We start from the raw sequence: 14099 nt of genomic DNA on the forward strand, positions 1-14099 counted from the left end.
TATAACGCGTACATTATATACTACATGTATAAGCCTGTATAAATGATTATATTATGTTTTCGTGTATGTATTACATACATATATATATATATGAAATTCAAATATGATATAAAACTCAATCAACCATAATTAATTACTCATGAATTATTAACTCTAGCATCATTAAAACGCAAAAAGAAGAGTAAATGTGTATTAATACCATAAAAATAAGTCAGAATTATACGAGGAACGATATTACGTAATACTCTTCGGTGTTAATGATAATTTTACTTTCTCAAATGTTTTTCATTTTCTTAAATATTTTTTAAACGCGATATTTTTTTCCGACTTACAAACATAATCCCTCGAAAATAATTTATTTCTTTATCAATTAGTATATTTGAGAATGATATACGTTAAGAAAATTATGCTAAATTACCTGTTATTACGACGTTTGACGTAAATCCTTTTGATTGGTAATATTTCCCGATCAAATATAACTTCTTCACTACCTGATAAAGTACCTAAACAAAAAAATATTTTATTTTAATTTCCTTCTATCTGCAATGGTCGCTTCTACGTAATTAGATTTTCTAAATATCAAATGGAAGTTTCAATTTTTTATATTTAAAATAACTTATAATATATGTGATATAAAGGAGACGTTATATGCATATATATAAAATTAAACAATAAATTGGAAATAATCGATCCACGTAATTCGGATAAATTTTAAAAGGAAAAATGTACAAAGAAATATAGACATTACTTAATAATTAAATTCGTTCAATTAAATATCGTTCATTTGTCTAGTTTTATAATCCTTGATTAAATTAAAATTAAAGAATCGTATCCTTCGACATGGAATTTTAAAAATATTTTTTCAAAGTAATTTCTGCAACATAATTATACGTTATTCCAAAACATATATATATATATATATTCAAGATATAATAATACAATATACTTAATTTCCACAAAGAAAAATCGCAAATATTACTTCAAAGAGTATCTAATTAATTTCATAAAAAAAAAACAAAAAAAAAAGCCAAGAAAAAACTTCGACAAGAAAGATATGCGTCTAAACGTCATCGTTGCTTTGTTTTTCTCCGTTTTATTTTTTTTCCCGCTACTATAAACGATCTCAGTCGTTATCGTAGGTCGGCGACGCGCAAAAATAGCCGTCTGAAAAACGAATGCTTTTAAAAAGAACGAGTCGGAAAACGAAAAGGAAGAGAGGTGTGGGTGGTCCTAACATTACACATTACCGCGCAAAAACGTTCCTTTTACTCATCATCCTACATCTTTTCGCATAGAACTACACTCATGACGTAATGTCAAACGGTTATCTCGCGATAACAAATAAAACGAAGAGGAAAAACAAATAAAAAAGAGAAGAAAATAAATAACTAAATAAATAAATAAATAAATAAATAAATAAATAAAGCATCATTTTTGCGAAATCTCTCATTAGAACGACAAGTTGGAAACACAGATTCCGATGTCTTCAAATAAGAAAGGAAATAGGAATGCTGTTCGATCGAATTGATCAACGTCGACGGTGAATTTTTTTCCACCTGACAAAACCTTAAAAAGAGAAAATAAACTAATTTGAGCACTCGGAAAGAAAAAAAAAGAAAAAAGAGGAAAAGAGAGAGAGAGAGAGAGATCTACATGAACGTTCGAAGCAGGTAGAATAGAAACGAAATGTTAAATTCGACCCATATTCGATGAACGATCAAAACGTGCAAATAATTTTTGTACCTTACTATCGATTCCCTTAGTTCGTTACAATTTTCATGTTCATAGATCGTAGTAAATAAATAAGTAAATAAATGATAGATGGACGTAACGCGAAAAACAATTTGCAAATGGAAAAATGATAATACGAAATAATGAATACAAAGGAGTAACATAAGTATAGCGGATAAAGACACAATGGGAAACGAAGAAAACAAAGAAAGACCGCGGAAGAAGCATCATCACGTAATCAAGATGTGCGTAAGCACATATCTAACCAGTCAACGACAGCATGGGTAGCGTGCGGGAGCGCGTGCATTCTCTGTCTTTCTTTTTCTCTCTCTCTCTCTCTCTCTCTCTCTCTCTCTCTCTCTCTCTCTATCTCTCTCTCTATCTCTCACACGCTCGATTCTTCATGGCGCGTGTAAAACACGTTCGGGTCGAGGCAGTGTCGTCTCTTTTTCCGCGTAAACGACAACGTTCTACGTCCGATGCACCAACAACCAAACAAGCAAGCAAGCAAGCAACAACCAAACTGATCAACCAACTACGACACAACTGCTCGAGAAGAGCACATGCACGAAAACGTGACTTTCAAAGGCAAAACGTTGCCGATGACGTCGTTTCAAACGACGAGGAGAAAGAAGAGAAGGAAGAGATTCTGTGCTTTGAAACGATTTTTACGAATAATATAGAGAACGAGTTAGAATGTCGTTAGAAAAGAAATTAGATAAGAGAAATGATCGAAGCAGAGAAGAAGCAAACGTCTAATCTCTCCTTGTTTTTGTGATATTCTCTCTAATCTTTCTATAAAAATATAAAATAAATATCAATATAAAAATAAATGGAAGCTATTCGATTAGAACGTATATCTACGAATTACGATCGTTATATGTATCTATCTGTGTCTATATCTATATAGGTACGAATGTAGTCCATATATATATAAAACATTTCTATATCTACCGATTCACATAAACGTATTTATATAGATCTATACATGCATACCTATACACAAATAGAAAAAACAATACACGAAGCAAATAATGAATATATTTTAGTGCACATGCCAATACACACGCACGTATCTATATACATTTATACATATATATATATAATATATATGTGTATATATATATATATACCCTGAAGTATTTATTTACGTGCGAACGGTTTGGCTCACATCCATCGTCGACGATAGAAGCGCGAAAAACAGGCAGACAGCTGCGCTATCGTCTCTATTAGAAGACACCCTCTCATTTCATTCCCACGAAAGACGATCGCAGAAGGCAACCGCGATTTTTCTATAGTAAAACGAAGGGACCGGTGGTTTCTTTGATCCTTTGACTTCCGCGGACCTAACTATGACGACCTATGTAGTATGTTGTTCGTGATTTAGGCCCGGAGCTAAACGCGAGGCCATCGACCCTCTTCTTTTTTTCTTTTTTCTTTCTTTTTCTTCTTCTTTTTTTCTTCTTTTACTTCTATTTCTTTTCTACCTGTTTCGAGGTTTTACTTTGTTAGCCGCTCGCAAGCTGTTTTCTTAGAACAAAGAAACGATCTTCTAACGATCATCGATATATAATCATTTACACATTCGTATTTTTCTACATAGATATGTTTATTGTCTTAAGTAATTAAAACGAAACGAAGGAACATAACAAAGGCTGAAAATTAAGATTGCTTTGTAAACCATGCTTCAATATACTTTCGTTAATTAAACCAATGAATATTATATTATAGCGGAAAACAAAGAATTTAATGACACTGATAAATCCAGACACTTTCTGTAAAATCGTTAATTAAAAAATATAATATTGCTATATTAAAATTATTAAAATTTGTCAAGAGAGAAAGACAGCCAGACGAACGGACAGAGAGACAGAGAGAGAAAGAAAGAGAGAAAGAGAGAGAGAGAGACAGAGAGAGAGAGGGAGATCGACTAAATTTCAATTTATTAAAGTAAACTAAATATCCTTTTTAATTTTCCTCTTTAACCGAGTCCAGAATTCACAAACACGAACAGAAAAATACGAGTACGAACGATACGAACGAAAAATGAGAATTAAACGTAAAAGACAAACTACTTAAAAAAAAAATATATATATATATATATAAAGAACAAACAAACGGACGAAAAAAGAGAAAGAAAAGAAAAGAAAAGAAAAGGAAAAAAAGTGAAAATGACGAAGGTATCGATTTTCGGTGACATGGTATAAGAACAATTTAAAACGATAGGTGGACGCACAAAGTCGACGCATATGGCTGAGGTCGTTGACCTGCAAGAACATACAGCAAGGTAGGCAAACAAGCGAGGACAGAGAGAGACTCCTCTCCTCCGACCCCTGCAGCCCAGCCCGAAAGAAGAAGCGTTTCCTCATTGGTTCTCACCTGCACCAAATTCCTAGCTGGCCAACCTCGGTCATTGACCCTTCTTAGAAGAGCACGCGGAAGACCGCGATCGTTGCGCTCGTGCGTCTAAAGACCCACCTCATAGCAATGTCCATTGCCATCGTTCTCTTCTTTCCAGGTAGTTCTCAAAATCGATCCCTCCAAGATCGCTATAAGCCCTTCGCCAAAAAGAAAAAACGAAGAAAAGGAAAGAGAGAAAGAGATAGAGAGAAAGATGAAAAAGAAACGAAAGTTCAAATTCCAAGTAATCCGACGAGGGACCCTGAAAAATAAGAATAAAACTCACCAAGATGTCTAACTTAACGTGTCTGTTATTATTTAGTCTTCCTCAAGTTTCTTCTCCGTGATAAATTAACAATTATCGTCTTAACGATTAATCATGAGTCTATAGAAAATGCTCGTTACCAACATCCAAAAGATTGTCCACCCAATAATCGTAAATTGCTCGTCCGTATTTTATTACGTGCTTTTTTCTCTCTCTTTCTCTCTCTCTCTTTTAATTATTACTTATTAGTTCGTGGCATTAATCTCGGGTTGGAAGGAGAAATTTTGTGTTTTTTGAATCACTTTGTGATTTTGAAAAGAAAAGAAGAAGAAGACTAAGATATTAAAAAATTATAAAAGAGAGAGAGAAGGAGAAAAAATAAAACCGAAAGAAGAAAAAAAAGAGAGAAAATAAAAGGATAACAGTCGACTGGACAAGTATACAGAAACACGTGCCGAAATTTTCTAGTCGGTTTAGTCGATAAAATAAGTATCATCGATGATGATAGAAAAAGAAAATAAATTATCGCTCGCGTTGGTAGTTAATAATAAAATCGTCGGGGAATCGTATAGTCCTTGAATCGGCCGTTCAGCGACGATTCGTCCGGGTCTGCACGTGGAGCGATACCGGCTTTCAGAGGTCACGGGTAACGACTCGACCCGAGAGAGCAGAGCTCGTCTTCCCTATCGTTTGCTCTATCTGTGCAACGAGTTTCTCGACACGACACACAATATTAGAGATCTCTATTTAAACCTCTTCTAAATAATAATTCTATTAAACTATTTTCATTTCGATAGCATCCAACGAATAAATAATATCTAATAGTTTGGACTAAACGCGAATACGTGCTTTGCATATTTCTTAAATCAATTACGGAGTCAAGGAAATACCATTGGGAATCAATTCGAGCGCTTAACGTTAATCGATGGTATCATTAAAATGTCCTCACGACGTATACTGTACGTACTCGATGATAATTGATAGATAGTAAACGACCGTTATCGTATCGTTAAATCGTATGTACATATTATCACGTTAAAAGTGAAATGATCGAGCCATTAAATTTTCTCCGGATAACAATCGTATTTTTCTTTTTTAATTCCGTCAGAAGAATGTCAAATCTATTCTCGTATTTATCATTCGTCCGGATGTTTTTTTCTCTTTTGATAGAAAAACAACAAACGCTCGATAAACACTTTTGTTAATTAACGAAATGATTAGTCTCGCCTATTATCTTGGCACATTAAATATCGAAAAATTCCGTGAATCTATTTTCGGTTGAGACGATTAAGAACCGGTCGTCGAGGCGTTATCGATTATGCGATCTCTCAAAAAAAGCGATTAAAAGCAAACGATGAGAACCGATGATTGAATAAATGAGTAAAAGAGAGAGAGAGAGAGAGAGAGAGAGAGAAAAGAAAGCATGATCATCGTACGCGCCGGATAAGTCGTGGAAATTCTCGAGGAAAATTATCAGGAATCCCCGGATGAATCGTACTTGCTGATGTCACGCAAACATACTATTGTTGCATAATTAGTTACAATGGACCTCGGCGAAGGTCGCGGACGAGTTACGCTCTAAGGAAATCCCACGAGTTTGAGAAAGTAGCTACGAATTTGTTACGTGTAGTCACGATAATCGTAAATTTAGCTTTGAAATTTTGTTAATTTTTGTATTAAACGTAACGATGACTTTCGCACAGTTCTACAAGTTTTTAATCTAACTCTAACATTTCGTATCATTCTATTTTCTCTTTTCTTTTTATCTTTATCTCTTTCTTTCTTTCTTTTTTTTTCTTTTCAAGGAAAGTCGACTCAAATTGGATTTACGGTTCATTTCCCCGGTGTAAGATTTATTAAGACGAAAGATTGACGATATTAGCGAAATTCGATTAAAAAATGTAAGATCGTCGCTTTCTCTTTTTTCCCGTCAAAAACCGTAAGCAAACGTTATCAACTAGATATACCGTGTTTATCTATAATTGTTAAAATAATTCTAACGAATGATATTTTAAATGTCTCAGATAAATAAATATCATTAAGAGATATTTAAAATAGAAGAAGAGATAAGATTAGAAATCGTGGTATATAGTGGAGATACCAAAGACATTAAGAGAAAATAAATGACTCTTCTTCGGTAGTAATGGTAATAGTACGAAAAAGGTTGCTGAGAGACGAAGAAAAACGATCAAATACGAGATGAGGGGTTACACCTTTTGAGTGCCGGCCATTCCTACGAGAGGAAAGTTGTTTTCGCCAAAAAAGAATCTCAGAGGAGAAGAATCTGAGAATCCGATGTAATTTACGTAATCAGCCCATTGCCGGCTAGATACCGGTAATACCGGCATCGAACACGGTGAGAAGAATAATACCGAATACGAGAATCGAAATGCCACATCCTGAGCTAACGTGCATGCGTACAACCAGCCACGGGAAATCGGTAAACCGGTCGTACACGAATGAACCTAGGTATCTATAATACTGGCTCTGTCCTATTTTAATTAATGCGCATAAGAAATTATTATAGTTATTGCATATAGTAGAAGATACGAAAATGTAAGGGCATCGATGTAAGAGATATTTGATTTATAAGTATTTACATACTTATATCTATATATTTTTTAAAAAGATAATTCCATGGGAAAGACAATTTCAATTTTCTTTTTTTTTTCCTTTGATAAGTTTGATAAAATACTTTGTGTCGATTAATTATAATAAAATATATGTAAATACGCGTTACTTAGGTATCTATTGATAAATATTAACAAGAACATTAGTTTTCTTTTCGACTTATTGCATGCTTAAATTTATGATGATATTTGTGCAGTCGTACGATCATTATTTCTTAATGATAGAAAATCATGATGTTCGATTATAATCAATCGTTGAATGTTAATTGAAAAGCCAATAAATTTTTGGTAAATAAGTGTAATTTAAAGGAAATATAAATATCGCAGTTGTGCAATTGCTGTTGATTCAACGAAACGCTTTGCTTACTTACTCGGTATCCAAAACAGCCTTGACCTATAAACAGAAAGTCATTGCTAACAATATCATTGAAGTTTTGGTACTCGGTTTTCTTCAAAAGTATGGCTAAACTATTCTGGAAAATTCAAGATAGTACGAAAATGAACAAACAATCGATCTACAAATCTTCTGAAATTTAACCGATGAGTATCAATAATAGCATACTTTAGTTAATTTTACATCGATAGAAGAAGGTTCACTTTCTATTTAGCTATCTTACAGTATTCTATTCGTACAAAGAAAAATATGATTGTGCGATAGCAACTTTTACACGCACACGTAATAGACAATTTTTCAGCTATTCTGAAAAGTATGATACTCATTTCGTATTTCACTGTTAATAACTATCATATATGATAAAAAAATAAATTGAAAATAACGTATTGCTCGTCCATATCAAAGTTCTATAGTTTGATTCGCAACTTTCCTATATTTCGGGATAAATCTTCAAGTACACTAGCATGAATATTTTTGATGTACGAAGATATTGTTTCTCCTCTTTTTCTTTATATATAAATATATATATATATGTATTATACATTATATATATATATTATATATATTATATATATATAACAAGATAAAATTGTTGGAAATGTAACCTTCTCCTACCAGCTTAAAATAACTATTATGCTATTATTGACTATACCGGTATATACCTATATACAAAGAGGAAATTTCAAAATTAGAAGATAAGGCTAACTTTAGCTACGTTCGAGAGACCATAGAGCGACTCGTTTCAACAACTAACCTTTAATAAACGACAAGATTATTCGCGACATTCGTGATTTTTCTGTCGCGAGCCGACCGCAATCGAAAGTCGATTTGATACGATTTGAAATCTTAATACATTGTATTAAATCGTTCAATGATTTCCATTTTCGTTAAGATTTGAAAATAGTTTGAATTATTCAAAAGTCTCGAGTGTTTCACTAATAATCTAAAACGGGCATTAAAGAAGGCTTAGCTAAATACGCTTCTCTAAGAAGTCGAAAGTAGGTCTCGTCATCGTCATCGTCATCGTCGTCGTCGTCGTCGTCGTCGTCGTCGTCGTCGTCGTCGACGTTATGGTCGTTGTCGTCAACGTCGTGTTCGTTGGGCTGAGAAAGCATCGAAGGACGAGGAAACGGGTGCTTCCTTGATTTCGTGAATCTAATAAATTTCAATATGATTTTGGCCTGCCGACTTGGCACGTGTCCCGTTATTGAGAATCACTGGGCCGACGAGGCTTCCTAAACAATGCTCGACTCACTTTCACTTCGTCCCCACTGTTCCTACACGACTACCACGGCCGTCGACGTCTTCGTCACTATCATCGTCGTCGTCGTCGTCGTCGTCGTCGTCGTCGTCGTCGTCGTCGTCGTCATCGTCGTCGTAGTTAACGGCGACATTCTCATCACCATTCTGATTAAATGTGAATTGTAACAAACATTGAATAACAATTAACTCACATTATATCTCTCGGAGCACATATTTCTACTATTTCTCTCTCCATCGAAAAGATATAATCTTATCCACACATATAATTTCGTTAATCATCTAATCGTACGTTATTGAAGATGAGTGTGAAAGAAAATTACATACTTTTACGAGGTCCGTCGTGAATAGACGATCACATTAAGAGACAGAGGGAAGTCATTCTAACCTGTTTAATTAAACTCGATCAAAGTTTTGCAAGCAATGAACAATAACTTAATATCAATATCATTAACCCTAATAAATATTCATAAATCGTTGAGTACAATAGAGACTGCGCGGATGGTAATGATTTAATATTACAAATGTAGTTCTTTTATTGTCTCTTATTATTTTCCTTCTCTCCTCCTTCTTGTTTCTTATTTATTTCTTTTTTCTTCTTTTCTTTTTTAAACTTCCCTTCGATCGTCTGGTTCATAAAACGACATGATCGTTCTTCGATCGACCTATATTTCGCAAGAGAAGGAAACTAAAGCAAACGAGGGGAAATGGTGGTGGGAAGAGAGGTAGAGGAAGAGAAAGAAGAAGAAGAAGAAGAAGAAGAAGAAGAAGAAAAGAATTTGCATGAATTCTCATAGGAGTTCGATACAATGCGATTATAGAAATATCTGGAACCATTTCGTAAGTCGAACGGCGGATCCACAGCTCATTGTTGTTGCGCACGAACCTTCGTCGGGCGTCGATTGGTGCACGGCTTGAATCGAGCCTGGGAAGATTGCAAAAACGGAATTCTTATATTCGTACAACAATGGGACGGATGACCGTCGAATCCGCTCTAGATTTCAGAAACAATTCTATCCATGTCTCACAGATACTACGTACACATCGTCGTTACATAGTAATTATGACAATTACTTTTTTCCACAGATAGTTATGTCTTCTTGGTGATTATCGTTAATATTAATTATATTTATAATCGACGTAATTATATATTATCATGACACACGAATATTCCTTTTCTAAAAAGCTAAACAAATTTCAAAGAAAGTAGAAAAGAAAAAAAAAATCTATAGAAACCCCGAAAAAAGAAATTGAACTTTTTCGTGAAATCTCCGAATATGTTTATTCTCACGTTATCTATCTGTCTATCTCACTTTTTAACCCTATCTTTATTACAATTATTACTGTAGTAACATATCTTTATTATCATCTATCTTATCTCACGTTTCTCTATAACATATCTTTATTTAAATAATTAATCAAACCAAACGCTAACGATACGACAGAGATTCCAAAATTTCGGATCTTTTTCGTTTGTATGTTAAGAAGAAACTTGGAAGACGTTTTGTTTCATTATTTCACATATGTTTTAGCGTATCTCTATCGCAACAATTATCCTCAAAAGAATTAATTATATCTTCCTTTACATTTTCCTTGTCAATAAAACTTACTTCTCTTCAAAAGAAAACAACAAAGTATATATATATATCTATACATCATTGTAAATCTTTTCCTCGATCTTTAACCCTTCTTTTTTCCTTCGTTCGGTCTACCACAATATCGAAGGTGTTTTGTCCCGTTTACTGTGGCAGAATGGTGTCAGTTACATAAGGTCTCCTGCCGTGCCCAGAAGTATCGAGGATTGGTAGAGAAAGAGAAAGAGAAAGAGAGAGAAAGAAAGAGACTTTGCTTACAGCTTGACGACCGGATAAGAAGAAGCAGAAGCAGAAAAAGCAGAGAAGAAGACGAAGACGAAGACGAAGACGAAGAAGAAGAAAAAGAAAAAGGAAAAAAAAGGAAAAAGAAGGATCAGTGTTGGTATCTCTCGGTGTGGGTTCGAGAAAGGAAAGAAAAGAAAAAAGAAAGGACCCGTGAAGAAGGAACGGTAGAGGGGAGGAAGAAACCTCGTGCTGAAGAAGCTGGAGGGAAAGACATGAATGTGATTCGAGAAAGAAGGTGAAAGATAAAAAGAGACAGACGAACAGAGAAAGAAACGAAAAGAAACGGAACGAAACGAAACGAATGAGATGGAAGAAGTAAAAAAAAGAAAAAGAAAAAGAAAAGAAGAAAAGACAGAGATAGACACAAACAGACAGACAGAGACAGAGACAGAGACAGAGACAGACAGACAGACAGACAGAGAGAGAAAGAGAAAGAGAAAGAGAAAGATCGCGTCTACCTATACGAGAGGCTCGAATAGAAGTAAGGAAGGGAAAGAGGTAGGGCCAACGAACACGGAGATAGGACGAAAATTGACCAATGACGAGACGGTACCGCCATGGTTCTTTTTACGAAGCACGGTAAGGGGAGCGAGGAGGTGAGAAAAGTGAAAGTTCGCGCTAAGCCGGCAAAGCTAATATCTCCCTACCTTCCGCCTATCCCTTCCACAATTATCGTCCTATCCCTTTCTCTCTTTCTTTTTCTTTCTCTTTCTTATTCTCCTCTCATCCCCTCTGCTTCCTCCTACCACTCCCCCTTCACTCTTCGACTCCTTTATTCCTCATCTTGACGGAGAGTTCCGTACGGCATCAAACTTTTTTTTCCTTCCACATCGCTATCTCCTCGATTATTTCTTTTATTCCTTCTTTTCTTTTTTCTTTTTTCTTTTTCCTTCTTCTTCTTCTTCTTCTTCTTTCTTTTTTCTTCTAATCGACTCGTAAATTTTCGTATCTTTTTCGAGAAAATTTCTAAGATACGAATGGACATGCGACATAAAGCGAAGTGTTTTCGTAGAATTTCACTTCTCACTCGTTCGTTATCTCTTCCTTCCTTTCTCTTTTTTCTTTACTTTTCTTTTTTTACGGTCTTCTCTTTCAGCTCGCACTTCGTGGATTGAAAAAGAAAAATAAAAAAAAAAAGAAGGAAGGAAAGAATGAAAAGAGAAAGAAAATGAAAAAAAGGAAGGAAAAAGAAGAAGAGGAGAGAAGGAACATAGAATTTCCGCGATTAATATCCCCGGGATAGATGCACGGTATATCGGCCGTCAAGGCGATACGTGTAAACTATTTGTTCCTATCTAAAGCAACTCGTCGAAGTTTATTGGTGGGGTTGCTTAGGTGAAGCGAGCGAACGAGCAAGGAAGCAAGCAAGCAAGCAAGCAAGCAAGCAAGCGAGCAAGCAAGCAAGCAAGCAAGCAAGCAGGCAGGCGGCCAGGCACTCCGGCGCCCTCGATTTCACTTTCATTACGAGGCCAGAGAGCGCTTCGCTTTACGCTCATTCACTCTCGTTCGTATGTACTTATGTGTATATACATGTATATATATGTATATATATATATGTGTATGTATGTATGTGTGTGTTGGTACGCGTCGTATGTTGCACGTAAGCACATACGTGAGTACCGGCCAATACGAGAGGAACGTATGTATGTATGTATATACAACCTACCTATCCGATCTTTTTTTTTTTTATCTAACTATCTCTCTCTCTCTCTCTCTCTCTCTCTCTCTCTCTCTCTCTCTCTCTCTCTCTATTCGTCTATCTATCTATTCATCTATCTTTCTCTCCCTTGTTTGATTTTTATTTATCCTAGGCACCTCGTTATCGACCGTAAAAATAGAAACGAGCGAGCGTGTCTTCTCGAGAGCGCGATGACGCGATCGTCGATCCTTTCGAAGGAGAGTCCTCCTCCTCCTCATCCTCCTCCTCCTTCTCCTCCTCCTCCTGCTTCTTCTCTTCCTCCTCCTTTCCTTACTTCGCTTGTCAGACTATAATACTATCTACGATAATCGAGCGTGGGACGAAGTATTTACAGTTCCGAAGGCAAAGCAATTTTCGCTATTTCTCTTGACTACGATCGATTTCTCATTTAAATCCTTCCCGAATCTATACACTTTACTCAGAAATAAATTCCATTAGCAGAACTTTGAAGATACAGAAAGAAAATTCAAAGATTTACATTTCCGTGTTAAATGTTAAATGGATTTAGAATCGGTATTACGGATTCTCTTATATTAGATTAACGGAAATTGTTAGATGTATTTTATTGTTTGTACGAGATTACAGTTGAAGTATCTATATCTATCTCGTTAGAAGAGTTTTTCTAATATCGTATTGAAAAAGATAACGGCCGACATCCTTGAGAATCTTTAGATAACGCGAAATAATCCCTTTACGTTGAGTAATCTAAACATTAGCACTGACGCAGCTAAGCAGATAGATATATAGATATAATAGAATTTTCATCGTGACGTTCGAAGAGAATTCAGATAATTAATTTGTATTTTCTACTGTATAAACTTAACAATTTTATGGATAATCGAGTTATTCCGATCGATTATCGTAAATAAACACCATCGAATATACCTAATACTTTGAGTATGAACTCTCGCTGAGGTAAAATATTCGAAAGTATTTCCTGTTAATTCATATCAATGATACCTAAGCTTTCATCTTCCGGTAAAATGAAATTACGAAAAGACGAGGTCGAACTCGGTAATGCACGAAGTTGTTCTCCAGGAAAGACGGTGCAATTAATATCTCGGAATGAAGTGCTTTAACCTCGCGAAAGGAGCGCGTTCTTTGTAATAACGGCAGTCAGGTATATATATCGCGATTATTGCAGATTGCAAAAGAGGCCGCGCGCGAACGCTTAGCGCGATCCGCAAATTACTTTACGCGAGACGTCATTAAAAGATAATTAAGAAGATTACACGTCCTCGTAAAATAACGTTCGAGTTCGTTTGAACGCGAAAGAGAAAGAGAAAGAGAAAGAGAAAGAAAGAGAGAGAGAGAAAGAGAGAGAGAGAGAGAGTTAGAAAAACGGTCTCTCTCTCTTTTTTTTAGCAATATAAAAAAAAACACACACACACAGATAGATTTTTTCCGATATAATATAAAACTTCCGACAATATATTCTATCGACGTTCTTTCGAGTTGAAATCGACTCGAACGACGACGTTACATTAACACGGCTTTTTTTCATGCCTTTCTCATATCCTTTCGTAGAAATATACAAATAAACTTTATAAACTAACTTATAGAAGAAACACTTAAGCAATGACTTAATCTGACCTTAATTACCATCGTCCTTACACGGATACGTGTTCTTTCCATCGATATAAGCACAAAGCATTTTAACGAAGAGAAGATTTAACGAAGTAATGCATATATATATATTTTTTTTTTTTTTGAAAATTGCGGAAATGCCTTAACGCGTACGAGTTAAGATAAATCGAATGGAAAAGTAGATACACGATAAAATATTATGAAACGTTAAAATTTGTTATCTCGACGACAATTAACATTTATTTCGATTCGT

General features: G+C 35.1%; 1 protein-coding gene across 4 annotated transcripts in view; it reads right to left on the reverse strand.

The window, feature by feature from the left end:
• LOC127063192 (uncharacterized) overlaps positions 1 to 14099 on the reverse strand; it is a 164617-nt gene that overhangs the window by 132194 nt on the left and 18324 nt on the right. For 2 of the 4 annotated variants that reach the window (XM_050992607.1, XM_050992605.1), the window contains 2 exons: positions 4111 to 4393; positions 419 to 503 (listed from right to left, as the gene is read on the reverse strand). The gene's annotated coding sequence lies outside the window, so the exon portion shown is untranslated. The remainder of the gene's footprint in view (positions 1 to 418; positions 504 to 4110; positions 4394 to 14099) is intronic. The other 2 variants (XM_050992603.1, XM_050992606.1) reach the window with 1 other exon arrangement.

Source organism: Vespula vulgaris, chromosome 4 (genome assembly GCF_905475345.1).
Source record: "Vespula vulgaris chromosome 4, iyVesVulg1.1, whole genome shotgun sequence".
Taxonomy (NCBI): Eukaryota; Metazoa; Arthropoda; class Insecta; order Hymenoptera; family Vespidae; genus Vespula; species Vespula vulgaris.